The following is a 13,299-nucleotide window of genomic DNA, read 5'->3' on the forward strand; positions in this document are numbered from 1 at the left end:
ACTCGATTCCGCTTTATAATACAGTGCATAAGAGTATTGTATGATGTAATTTATAATTTGATATTTCACTGACTTCTTCTTTGATAGGCATTTAGAAGTTGGAGTACTAAGTGAGGATAAGAATTTATGGATGAACAACTTCTTTATTACAATTAAGAGTGACGTTTCGGTTTAGGTTCTATCACCGTTATCAAGCAAGTGATGTGGTTGACAAGTATCTATACAAGTAGGAGGCAATGTTTATGCAGCAGAGTAGATATTGTTATACTGGAGTAGAGAAGCCTGTTATGTATACACAAGGGTATTGATGACAATCGTCGGTGAAGTCAGTGACAGAAACAAAGGATGAAGCCAGTTATATAAACAACGGGATTATGGCTGATTGGGGCCTTTGATGAGTTGATGGTACGCCGGGGGTATCAAAATCAAAATCAAGTATGGCCACAAGGCTCTCACTCTAGAAGCAATACTAAACCCACAAAATAAACTAGAAAACTTCAAGGCCTTAGGCGTATTCTTAATAAAAACGGAACGAATAAAACGCATCTAAAAACACAATGACCTACCAAATCAAAATCACATAAACAAACAAACATCCACCATACCCAGCTCCCTTAGTTCTCATCCTCAACCCCATCGGCATCTATTCCAAATCTCAAAATTCCCAAATTCTATATAAGCAACCCCTAACCCTCCCTCTTGGGTTGCACAGACCACTTTCGCCCCTTTCGGAAACACATTAAATGGCCTGGCCGGGCCCGTGTGCGAAATACGCATCATTCGGAAAGCGCATGTTAAATCTCTAAAGTAAGTAAGTAAGTAATGGCCGCAACTAATAACTATCCCATCAAATATATCAATGTTTGATGTGTTATGTACGGAAACATCTCAGAAAGTTTGTGTTGGATTCAGAGTTGTATGCTTTTGAAGACCTGTGTACCCAAAACACACTGTGAAAACCCAAAATCCAAAATGGCTACCAAACCACGTGGCCAATGGCCAAAGTTAAAGAACAAAAGATGTCAAGCACCTAAAGCAGCAGGCACATGTAGAGTGTAAAAGTAATCGGAATAGCGGTTTCAGAGCCATGGGCCCAAAAACATCTCATGCCAATAGTGAGTGAGTGAGTGAGTATGGTTTCACACCGCTTTTAGCAATATTCCAGCAATATCACGGCGGGGGACACCAGAAATGGGCTTTACACATTGTACCCATGTCAGGAATCGAACCTGGGTTTTCGGCGTGACGAGCGAACACTTTAACCACTAGGCTACCCGAGCGCCCCTCATAAATCATTTAGTTCCAGTCAATTTGAATCCACTTTATAAATGCATTGCAGATGAGTATGCTATAGTGTAATTTATTACTTGATATGTCATTAGTCCGTTTTGACAAAATTGTTGGGAGCCAGGGCATTCTTGGGTGTTCTGAACCCATTCCAGTCCTTGTTCATATTCGAATCCTCAAATGGATTCTTTGTACCAATGCCGTCAAATAGAGACGCCGCTGCGCAATTGACGTGTACAAGGGTGTCCCAGGGCATAGAGCCCTAATAATAAATCGAACGATTACAATAGGACAATGTGATCACAATAATAATCTAGACGATCCCACTCTACAAACACACACAAATTGTAGTCGAAATCGGACCAGTGGTTTCCGAGTTACAAGTGTCAGTATCAACATTCAAGAGCACTCTGTGCCACCAGATATCAGGTGTCATTATTTTCGCCATTGGTTTGGTAACTGGAATTATTATTGGAATCTATGCTGTGAACCCCATGGGTGATTCCCAATGCAATGTAATGACCACTCCTGCTCCAGTTCAAGTAATGGCAACAGCTCCTGTTCAACCTTCATCGAACAAAACATCCATTCCAACCTGCCCTGCAGACAACGCACCGACCAGATCAAGTAGATCTGAAGACAAGGGGCCATTTGAACTGCTGTCTCAAGAAGAAATGAACATTATCAAAAATTTCATGAAAACTCAAGGTCTTATTTCCGTGTCAGATGGAAAACCTACTCTGAAGGATAGCTACATCTATGGCATATCTCTCTACGCTCCATATAAATCACAGGCACTCAACCACCTCGATAAAGGCGGTCCCAATCCAGGCAGATACGCAGATGTCCACGTTCACAGAGGCAACAGAGCTGTTCCAGACTTGATGGAATACAGGGTCGGACCTCTTGGTGGTGCGATGACAGCTCAGGCTATGTACAGAGATGGAGAACTCCCTTACAATAGTCGACCCAGAGATGGCATTGAATTTGAAGGAATCGCTGAACAAGTCTTTCTCGCAATGACCACACTACGCCCCTTACTTCAGGAGAGTTTTGACGGGGGATATACCCCTGACGGAGGAATTGACTTCCATGCACAAGCTCCCCCAGGTCTTGAGCCAAATGAAAGGGAAACACGGTTTGTGTTGGGTTTGACGACAGACGGCTTGGGTCGCGGGCGAGATTTAAACTTTTTACCGCTCACGGGAACTGTTCACAATCCAGGAGTGAATACTAACACCTGGTACACACACAGCTTTTACTATTTAGACCAAGGACCTTTCCCCACAGCCCAAGCTCTACTTTCTGCCTACAACAACGGAACACTCAGAAAATTTGCCCTGCCAAGAGGTTTCCACCAATCACTGTTTTCAACCTCTTATCCAAAACAAAACAATGATAAACCGAGGGACTACTCTGACAGACCTCCACCAAGGTCATATCCTCCATCTGGTCCTCGATTTACAATCCATGACCACACGGTGAAATGGATGGACTGGGAATTTGTTGTTGGCAATAGCCAGTTCCGTGGCCCAAGTATCTATAATGTTAAATTTAAGGGAGAAAGGATTGTTTATGAGAATTCCCTCAACGAAGCAACATTAACCTACGCATCAGATGACTTCGGGAGCAAATACAATCTATCTGGATGGTACTTTCGGCCTGGGAGAGGTCCAGGATGTCATTCTCATAGTTGATTGTCCTTTCCATTCCACCCTCGTCGATGCATCATGGTTTTCCGGTTATAGTCAGACTCCCATAACAGCTAAAGCCATATGTGTATTTGAAACAGTCGGCGAAGATTCTCTGTGGAGACGAAAGGGCATGTTCGCTGCTGGTTTGGCTAACAATTATCTTGTTGTTAGGTTTGCATATCCTATTGGTAACTATGACTATTCTTTTGATTTTCGATTTTTCTTAGATGGGTCCCTTAAAATAGAAGCAGCTGCGTCTGGGTATATTCATTCGAGCTTTTGGGATGAGGATGATGTACGTGCTGGACAATCGAAATCCACTGATGCATTTGGGTATAAAATCGGAACATATACACACGGTGCACTCCACGATCATACGTTTGGTTTCAAGGTCGATATGGACATTCTTGGCACCAACAACAACTTTGACATTATTAAGTGGAAAGCTGGGGATGTACTGGGAGCCTTGAAGACACAAGCCAATGTCAACGAGAAACCTCCTTATTTCCTGTATAATGAAACAAGGTATGTGGAATGGGAAACCCTAGCAACGGAATCTGGTCTGAAAATCGACATGATCAATCTGGAATTTTGGACGGTCACAAGTGAGAACAAAAACAGGTGGGGAGTGAAAAGAGGGTACAGAATTGTTCCTGAAACCATGGCAGTACAGGTCCTACCTGATACACATCCAGTAATGAAGGCTTCATCTTACACAAAGTACCACTGCATTGTCACCAAACACAATGATACAGAGCGATTCATCTCTGGAACATATGACCTTAACCGATTGGCTGACCCGATGGGCTCCATTGAGAACTTCATAAACAACGAACCAATCAACAATACGGATTTGGTCACGTGGCTGGTAGTTGGCTTTCTGCACATACCGACAGCTGAAGATTTCCCGATAACTATTGGGGCGAAGTCAAGCTTTACCTTAAAACCCTGGAACTATTTTGACAGAACGTCAACTTTTGACATGCCCCAGTTCTTGGATACGAGAGATCACTCTTTCACTGAGAGGCCGCCTTCTCCGAAATCCTGTGTTGAGAAGAAGACAAGAGACTGCTACTTTTGTAACTAACAAATCTACAGTTGCTTTCGTTATTATACTCATGGCAGTTAGATTATCGGAAGTCATATCCCTCGTTAATCCATCATTTGCTCGCCTGTAAAGAAAAGTACTAGTGACGCATGGTCTGTCGTCTGACCTTCATAAAACCCATCTTACCATTAGTCTGCCGTCATGTATCATTGTCAAAATCTCCTCTTATATCATATGGTTTATAAAGCTGAAATTGTGTAAGAATGATCCCAGAACCACTATTTTCTTCGAAAACCTCTGACACAACTTTTAACATGACTGCCATGCAACCATGCTAGAAATGTAACTTTGCTCTGTACTCGGCTTTTGTGCTTTCATCTTCGTGAAATATAGTATGATGTATGCAGAATAACATATACCTTTTCACAGAATATTTCGTGTGTATTTTTATCTAATACAGTGTACTACGGTTATAGAAAACTCAAAGGGACCACTAATTTTATTTCTTTATAACCGTAATTTGTTATAAGCATATATACAGCATACATACAACAAATGACCGGAACTAAAAATAAGTTCATTAAAGAGATCAGTTCGTTATAAGCGTGTTCGTTATAAACGTAGTTTACTGTGTGTGTCGTCTGATTTCCGTTTATCTGTGTAGCTATCTTTATTGTACTTGCAACCCTGTATTTAGAAGTATTCATGATAAAACGTTTCCCATACTTAAACATATGAATCAAAATATCGAAGCATGTGTTAGAGTGGAAAATATGATTAAAAGCGATAAAACCCTTTCCATAGCAAATATCGTTTGTACGATTCTGACTGTATCATGAGCATGTGTTCATGAATCACTATCAAATAGAAATATTCCTACAGCAGAAATGTTTCACAACCTCGATTGCAGTGAGCTGAAGACGTGACATATTCAGACAGAGACCATAAAACATAGACTGTTATATGGTCTCTGATTCAGGTAAGGAATATGTTAATAATATTGATCACGTATTAAAGTTATTTATCTTCTGTAAGCCACTTATTCTGTTTGATATATGTTAGTAAATGTGTGATTTAATTTTTGTAGGATAAGCAATCTACCTAACTTATGTTAATCCTTGCTAATGTATATGATGTAGAAATATGTTTGCTTACTTATATTCCTTTATCTAGATACTATATAGTGACTCATTTTTTTAGTTCATACCGTACCGACTAAACTTACTTTTGCAGGTGTGAATAATCAAGAACAAATTAAATGACAGGAGTTTTGCAACAGTGAACATTGTGAAGTGGAAGATAAGACATTTGAAAGGTATGAATATTTTCACTTGAACTTGTTGAAGAATACCGTGATGACAACTTTATCATGTTGGGAATTTTGGCGGTGGGGTAGCCTAGTGGTTGAAGTGCTGAAGACCAAGGTTCGATTCTTGTCATGGGTACAATGTGTGAAGTCTATGTCAGGCGTCCCTTGCTGTGGTATTGCTAAAAACAGCGTAAAACCATGCCCACTCATTTGGGGATTCTGGGTTGGAATTGGTCCCCATCAACCTATGCTAGTTGTAAGAGAGGGTTATACTATAAAGGGAAATAGTACCTCGCCTACTATTGCCTGGTGAAAACAGCACCTTGTTATTTTTTTTACCTTGGGTCTGAATATGCCTGAATACATGAAATTAAGTTTTCATGGTCACTTGTAAACACAAATAACTGAGAAATGTTCAAAAAGGTTTACATTAAAAACTAGCATCTACTTGCCGACTCTGATTTGGAGATGCAACTAAACTTATTGTGAAAATATAATATGCTTTGATTTCTTTGAAGTAAAATAAATGCAATTAAACTTGCAAACACAAATAATTGTTAAATGTTAGTCACCTAAAAATAGTTTACATTAGAAATTAGCCTCTGCTCAAATTTACTCATGATTCTGATTGGGAGGTGCAACTAAACTTATCATTGAAAGATCACATGCTTTGAAGTTTTTTTACTCAGATTAGCTCAATGTCAAGCTGAACCTGAGTCTGGCGAAAATGTCAAGAAACTGGACAACAGGTATACTATATATGTCATATTTATTTTAGTAAGTAGGAAATAAATGGTAATTTTATAGAAATTTCATTTATATATATTTCGGCCAGGAATCAACATGTCTCTCCAGATAACAGACAACAATTAGTAGCCCTTTTTGCCAAATCAAGGTGCTGTTTTCGTCGGAGAAATCACTGACATTTTGCTGAGGTGCCGTTTTAGCCTCACCCATAAGAGATAACCTAATAGATCAGGTGATCAGGCTCAGTGACCTGGTTCATGGCATCTGACAGTGACCGTCTAACAGTGTGGATTGATGTTCACAATATCAATCACTGGATTGTCTAGAATTTTGGGCCTACCTTTAGAATACAGTACCTAACTTTTCAAACAGGTCACAGTACCCTGTGATGTAATTCGTAGTATTCTGTTGCCTGACACACTGGCAAAACAATGCCTTGTGATGTCAGGGGTCATTGGATGTGCATATATATGCTCTTTTCAGTGGTCTATCGTCTCCACACGCTATGTTGTTGCATGAGTTTAAATTATTTGTTTACTAAATATTGTATTAAACATATTTATATGTGAACTGGATGGGTAAACAAGCAAAAACTTATTTGAATACCGCTCCAGAATTAGAATACAATATGATATGACAAAAGTACAGTCAAGGAATACAATTATATACATGTTCTTATTATAGAAACTACGTTGTCGGCGCTGTCAGGTCGCATTTTTAGTAGTAATAGTGTACTGCAATATACAGCAAGGAATAGTATTATAAATTTAAGATGCTATGTACAATCACAAAACCTATTGGATAGCTGAAATGTAATCTTCTACTGATTTAAGAATGTCTAAGTTTATTTTTGACGTCCTTTCAGGATTCAATAGAATTGAATATAGATCATATCCCTTAACATAATAGTACATATTCTGTCTTAAATCATTGTAATTTGGACATATGAGAAAGAGGTGAAGTGCATCTTCAGTGTGATGGCCACAGCTACATGCAGGATTATCTTATAAATATTGCCTGCGGATGCACATTTTTTAACAAGTGCTTGTTTATTTTCTATATACTTTTATTTCATTTTTTACTTATTACAGTGGTTAAAATGATTATAAATATAAATTGAAACTAATAATGTGCAATAAGCGGGTTATAGCTGAAAAGACACCTTAGCAAAACAGCACTGACTGGCGAAATACTCGCCGAAAGCGAAAACGGCGATTATTACTTGACGAAAATGACACCTTATTTTTTTTTTACCTTGGTAAAATAAAGGAAATTAAACTTGGATTGATAACTTGCAAAGACCAATAATTGTGAAATGTTAAAACAAGTTTACAATAGAAATTAGCCTCTACTCCAACTTATCCTATACCTGACTCAATTTATTGTGATAACATGCTTTGAAGTAAAATATATGGAATTAAACACACATCGCCTCATACAAACACAAATGCATGTAGTTGTTAAACGTTGAAACAAGTTTACCTTCGAAATTAGTCCCCTACTCCAATTTACTCACCGACTCTGATTGGCCGACACAGCTCACTTGTTGTGAATGTATTTTTCACTTTAAAGTTTAAAGTACTCAATGTCAAGCTGAAACTGTATTTAAGAATCCTAACATGGTGCAATATTTTTCACAATGGCCTTTCGATGTGTCATTTGAACATGTTGAAAGGTTTTACAAGGGATATTTGTAACCCAATACTTTCCATATTGGGCGACAATGCTTGTCTAAAGAGTTGACTAACGCCATCAGGTGGCGATCAGGCTCGGTTACTTGGTTGATGCATGTCATTGATCCCAATTGTGTGGGTCGATGCTCATGATGTCAGTCACTGGACTGTCTGGTCCAGACTCGATTATTTACATATAGCTGGAATATTGCTTGAGTGTGGCATAAAACAACAAACCAAATCATAAGTGTGGGATGAGTGATTTGAAATTAGCAAGTTTAATGTGACCTTCAATCACTACAACCTGATCTGAGTCTTGAAAAGATATGACTTTGATTCAGTGAAAATTTGCATCATGATAGTTTCAACTGTAGATACAGTTAATCTGTTTTTTGTACAGTTTCTGTTTATTCAATATATATTTTGTTCAAATAAGCTTTGCCTCTTCACCAACCCTATTCCTCTTTTGGAATAAATAGTGTCTAATAATTCAAACACCATCACCATCATCCTAGTGAACACAACAAAGAAATGCACATCAAAAACGCCATTATTATTATTTCTGATCTCTGATAAATTAGAAAAAACTGTTATCCAGCAAGATACATTTCCTTGGTTACTTACTTACTTACTTACTTACTTTGGAGATTTAACGTGCGCTTTCCGACTGATGCGTACTTCGCACACGGGCCCGGCCAGGCCATTTAATGTGTTTCCGAAAGGGGCGAGGGTGGTCTGTGCAACCCAAGAGGGGGCTTTAGGGGTTGCTTATATAGAATTTGGGAATTTTGAGATTTGGAATAGATGCCGATGGGGTTGGGGAGGAGAACTAAGGGAGCTGGGTATGGTGGATGATTGTTTGTTTATGTGATTTTGATTTGGTAGGTTATTATGGTTTTAGATGCGTTTTATTAGTTCCGTTTTTATTAAGAATACGCCTAAGGCCTTGAAGTTTTCTAGTTTATTTTGTGGGTTTAGTATTGCTTCTAGAGTGAGAGCCTTGTTTAGATTGAGGGTGGTTTGTAATGCGGTTCGATGTGTTAGGTAGTGTGTGCAGTGGATGAGTGCGTGTTCTGGGGTTTCTGGTTGTTTGCAGTGTGGGCAGTTACCTGTAGTGTGTTTTTTAAAAATTTTTAGGTGGTTATTTAGGTTGGTGTGTCCTGTTTGGAGTTTAGTAATTACTCTGTCGATTTTTTTTGATGGATGGAGAATTTTTGGTTTGGTTAGTGGTTTGCTGAGCACTCTTTTGATTTGGCTATTTGAGTTTAGATATAGGTTATGCCATTTTTTTGTGATTTTTTGTTTGTTTACACTTTTAATTTCTGATTTTGAGATGGGTAAGTTTAAGCTTATTTCTGGGATTTTGAGGGATAGTTTAGCTGCTTTATCGGCGTTTTCATTACCGTATATTCCTACGTGGGCGGGTATCCACAAGAAGGTTATTTGTTTGCCTGCTTTTGTTAGGTCGTTGGAGCTTTTAAGTATTTGATTTATTAATTTAGGTTGGTTTTTGGTATTTTTGTTTTGGAGGGCTTGCAGTCGACTTAGGGAGTCAGTAAGTATTAGGATTTTTTGGTGGTTTTTGGATTCTTGATTGTGGAGGGATGAGGCCATGCCCATTAGTTCGGCCGTGAATATTGATTGGTTATTTGGGAGTCGGAAGGATTGTGTGGTTTTAGTTGGTTGTGTGGTATGGACTCCGAAACCCGTGTGTTTGGAGGTCGGATCTGAGGATCCGTCCGTGTAAATGTGACACCAATTTGGCCAATTTTTGTGTATGTATGCTAGTGTGGTAGTTTTAGCTATGTTTGGGTCGGTTTGTTTATTTATTTGGCTAGCTAATGTTGTGTCTATTTTGGGTATTTTAAGTTTAGGGGTGAAGATATTTGATTGTTTGCAGTTTTGTTTAAGATTTTTAATTTGGTGTTCATTTAGGTAGTTTGTTATTCTTTGGGATATTGGGGTAAGTAAGGGGTGTTTACGAGCTAGAGCTTGGTTTTTAGGGCTGATGTTTTGGTTTATTAAGTTTTGGATGAGAGGGTTTGATTGGGACGCGGCCCAGAAATTTAAGCTTAGCTGTTCCCTGCGTAGACTTAGTGGCATTTCTCCTGTTAAGGCCTGAAGTGAGGTGTAGGAGGTGCCATGTTGGGTGCGTGTAATGAGTTTGAGAGCCTGATATTGTATTGAGTCTAGTTTTTTAGATAGAGAGAAAAAAACTGTTATCCAGCAAGATACATTTCCTTGGTCCCAAGAAGCATGTTACATAGTTAACTGACTCGATAAGTTGAATAGCAGTTGTAAAGGCACAACTGACTAAGCCGTCACTACTCAATTAAGTAATTAACAGACAATTGCAAGTACTAATACTCACCCGACACTAATTGCCCTGTTAATCCCTAGTCCACAATGAGTTGACATTGAGTACATTTTGCTAATTAGCTGTGTTTAGAGTAGCAAGGTAATAAACATCAAAGGTGGGGCAGGCTTTGATCATGTGTTCTGTAGAAGAGATGATGTCACTTGTTTTATGTTTATTTAGGATTAGCTACATCCCTTGATGCTACCAAGGCAGCCCTTGAGATTATCAGACAGTTTGGCTAGACACAAACTGATGTCTCCCTTGTAGCACACTATGTGTCAGACACAGACTTTGACCACTCTGTGCAGATGCATATCAATGCATAAAGAACATTGGGTAGATGATTCAACAATGCCACACAAGTCAAAGTTGGGTTTCACTGTATTTAGAAACAGACAATGGATCCAAAACTTTATAACAGTAATTTTGATTAATTTAAACTTTGCCAGGCCAATATTTTGGCAGATTTGCATGTTATTGTTAATCTTCATTTAGTTAATTTTCAAAAAAGATAGGATAAATGATAAAATATGATAATGAGTCATGGATATTTGAATTCAGATCAGAACAAATAGGGAGGGTCACCCCAAAATGTGAGAGTCTCTAGGGGAGGCTTTTGACAAAATGGACAATAAAATATAAAGTGCTTTGCATTTTCTTTCAGGGAGGGTTGTGTCAAAAATGAATGAGAACATACCGGTAATACATGACCGGCCCCTTTAATGTAATATACATAGTTTTTAGTTGATGGTTCAGGTTGTACTTTTCAGTTGAATTTCTTATCACTGTCTATGATGGACTACCAATTAACGGTAGATATGTAATATCCATAATAACTTAGATAAATGCTTCTACAGTCTCATCCTAATTTGTCAAAATTTGAATTTCAATATAGCTTCCATTAATGAATTAATGAATTTGGTGAGAATATCTATTGTCTGAATTCCTAATATACTTTCTTTTGTATTTGGTGTGCAAGGGTAGCCTAGTGGGTGAAACAGTCTCTGAAACCCGGGTTCAATTCACCACATGGGTACAATGTGTGAAGCCCATAGCTGGAATATTGCTAACAAGCTGCATGGAACTATACCAACTCACTCGCTCATTATGTTGTATTTTGAGATCACTTACATGACATGTGTTTTGATAATTATGAATAGTTGCATTTATGTATTTATGTATAAGAACCTATGTAACTTAGTTTTGCATAGTCTTGTTTACCCTTCCTTACATTTTGATGTAATGCAAACATTCAAGCAAAATTCAGGTGAACCTTGTGGTATTGTTTTAGAAGACCGGATACATTTTTGTATTTTCTGAACACTTTTCTGTTTGCAATGGCTTATTTACATGTTCAAAGATTGGTTAAATATCAGTTGCAAGATAAATTGTCAATACCTCACTGTTTGAGAAAACAACTTTAAACATTTGTAAATATGTGTGTGTTTAGCAACTAACAAGTTTCTAAAGATGTTATGAAATGTTTCAGGTACCTGGATTTCACAATCTGACACCAGCTTCATTTAAGAAGATCTTGCTCACACAATTCAGACAAGGGACTCGCCGGAACATGAACAGTACTCCTGATAACAACCAACAGATTCACCTCAGAAAGTGATGATTCTGAATGAATAATGCCACATCAGTGTGACTGTAGGTGGTTTTATTATGACACTAATGAAGTCTGAATGAATTTATGCCAAAGCACTGTGACTATGTCCAGGTTGTGTACACCGATGCTGACTATACAAATCTGAATGACTTTTGTGGTTTACTGCAGAAACATAATTGACTTTAGATATTCTTCTTCAATAAAAATTCTTTTGAGATTTGACTAATTTGTTTATTTAGAAAATGGCATTGAAGCGTCTGTTCTGAAAGGCCTTGCAAACACCACTGGTTACTTTATGCTAGTTCCTCTTCTTGCTTGATCAAATTTCAATTTGTGATATGTACCAATGAAATGCCATATAATCAATAAATAAGATTTTTTTCCCAAAACATGATTTGTTTTGCTTCATTAGCATAAAGAAATATAATACTGATCAGCCATAACATAGGTGCTGAACAAAATTATGAAATGTACTAATGCCCTGAATGTTTTCCTACTATAAATACAGCTCACTTAACGAAAGTTGTAGTTCCACCTTAGTAGACAAATGACATTGATATTTTTTCTGTACTTTATTTAGGTGTTTTCTATGGATGCCATTAGTCTTATGCACCAATTTGGGACAATTGTATTCTGTTTTATATTCCCATGAAACTACACTGTCCCGATATAACAAGTACTGATACCGTTCCAAACTAATCTGTTAATCTCACCAGGGCCAAATGCCAAAGCACATAGCCAATGACTTTCCATTTTTTTCTGAGTGAGAATGCTGTTTTGCCACTTTTAGCAATATTGCAACAATATCATGGTGGGGGACACCAGCAATAAGCTTCACACATTGGACCCATGTCGCAAAACAACTTGTGAACAATGCATGCCCACATATCTCAGTTTGAGGAGGATATTTACAACTAAAATAACACAGAATATTACAGCAGGTACCTCTAATGCACAGGCTAACATTATTTACCAGAAGCAAGTCATGAAGAAAATTTGCATCCGGATACCTTCCGGAAACCTTCCGGAAACCTTCCAGATGCCTTCAACAACCTTCAAATTGCTTGGTATTTTCAAGTTAATTTTTTTATGTGTTTCACACTTAAGTGAACCAAATGCACCCCCCAAATTTTGACACTTTTTTTGAAGGTTTCCGGAAGGTATCCGGGCCGGATCCAAAATGGGAAGGTATCCGGAAGGTTTCCGGAAGACGGAAACCTACACTTTTTTTGCTGTGTAAAAGGTCTGCTATTCAGATGTCTGCTGTACGGCAGCTTGTGGCAGGGTGACAGGCAGGGTGGCAGGGTGGCAGGGGGTCAAATAGTCCGGGAGCATAGCTCCCTTGTCCATTGAGCTACAGTCAAACGAATTAGTGTTCTGACTTCGCCAGGACCCCTGGTTTCTGTCGCATTGCTTAGATAAAGTGTTGAACCTGTTTCCGACCTCGTCCATGTTCGAATCCCCAATTGGTTTGGTTGTACCGATGCCGTTCAAAGTAAGGAAACGCTTGCAAGACATAGCCTCTACGACATTGACGTGTCCCAGAACGTCCCGGGATGTTCTACACCCA

General features: G+C 38.4%; 1 protein-coding gene and 1 pseudogene across 1 annotated transcript in view; one reads left to right on the forward strand and one right to left on the reverse strand.

Moving 5' to 3' along the window:
• Positions 1-13,299, reverse strand: part of LOC139455020 (serine-rich adhesin for platelets-like) — a 342,468-nt gene that overhangs the window by 263,056 nt on the left and 66,113 nt on the right. The gene's annotated exons all lie outside the window — the stretch shown is intronic.
• On the forward strand, positions 973-4,159 carry LOC139455972 (amine oxidase [copper-containing] 3-like; annotated as a pseudogene).

This window comes from Haliotis cracherodii, unplaced genomic scaffold, assembly GCF_022045235.1.
Source record: "Haliotis cracherodii isolate W230 unplaced genomic scaffold, xgHalCrac1.p SCAF_11, whole genome shotgun sequence".
NCBI classification, from domain to species: Eukaryota; Metazoa; Mollusca; class Gastropoda; order Lepetellida; family Haliotidae; genus Haliotis; species Haliotis cracherodii.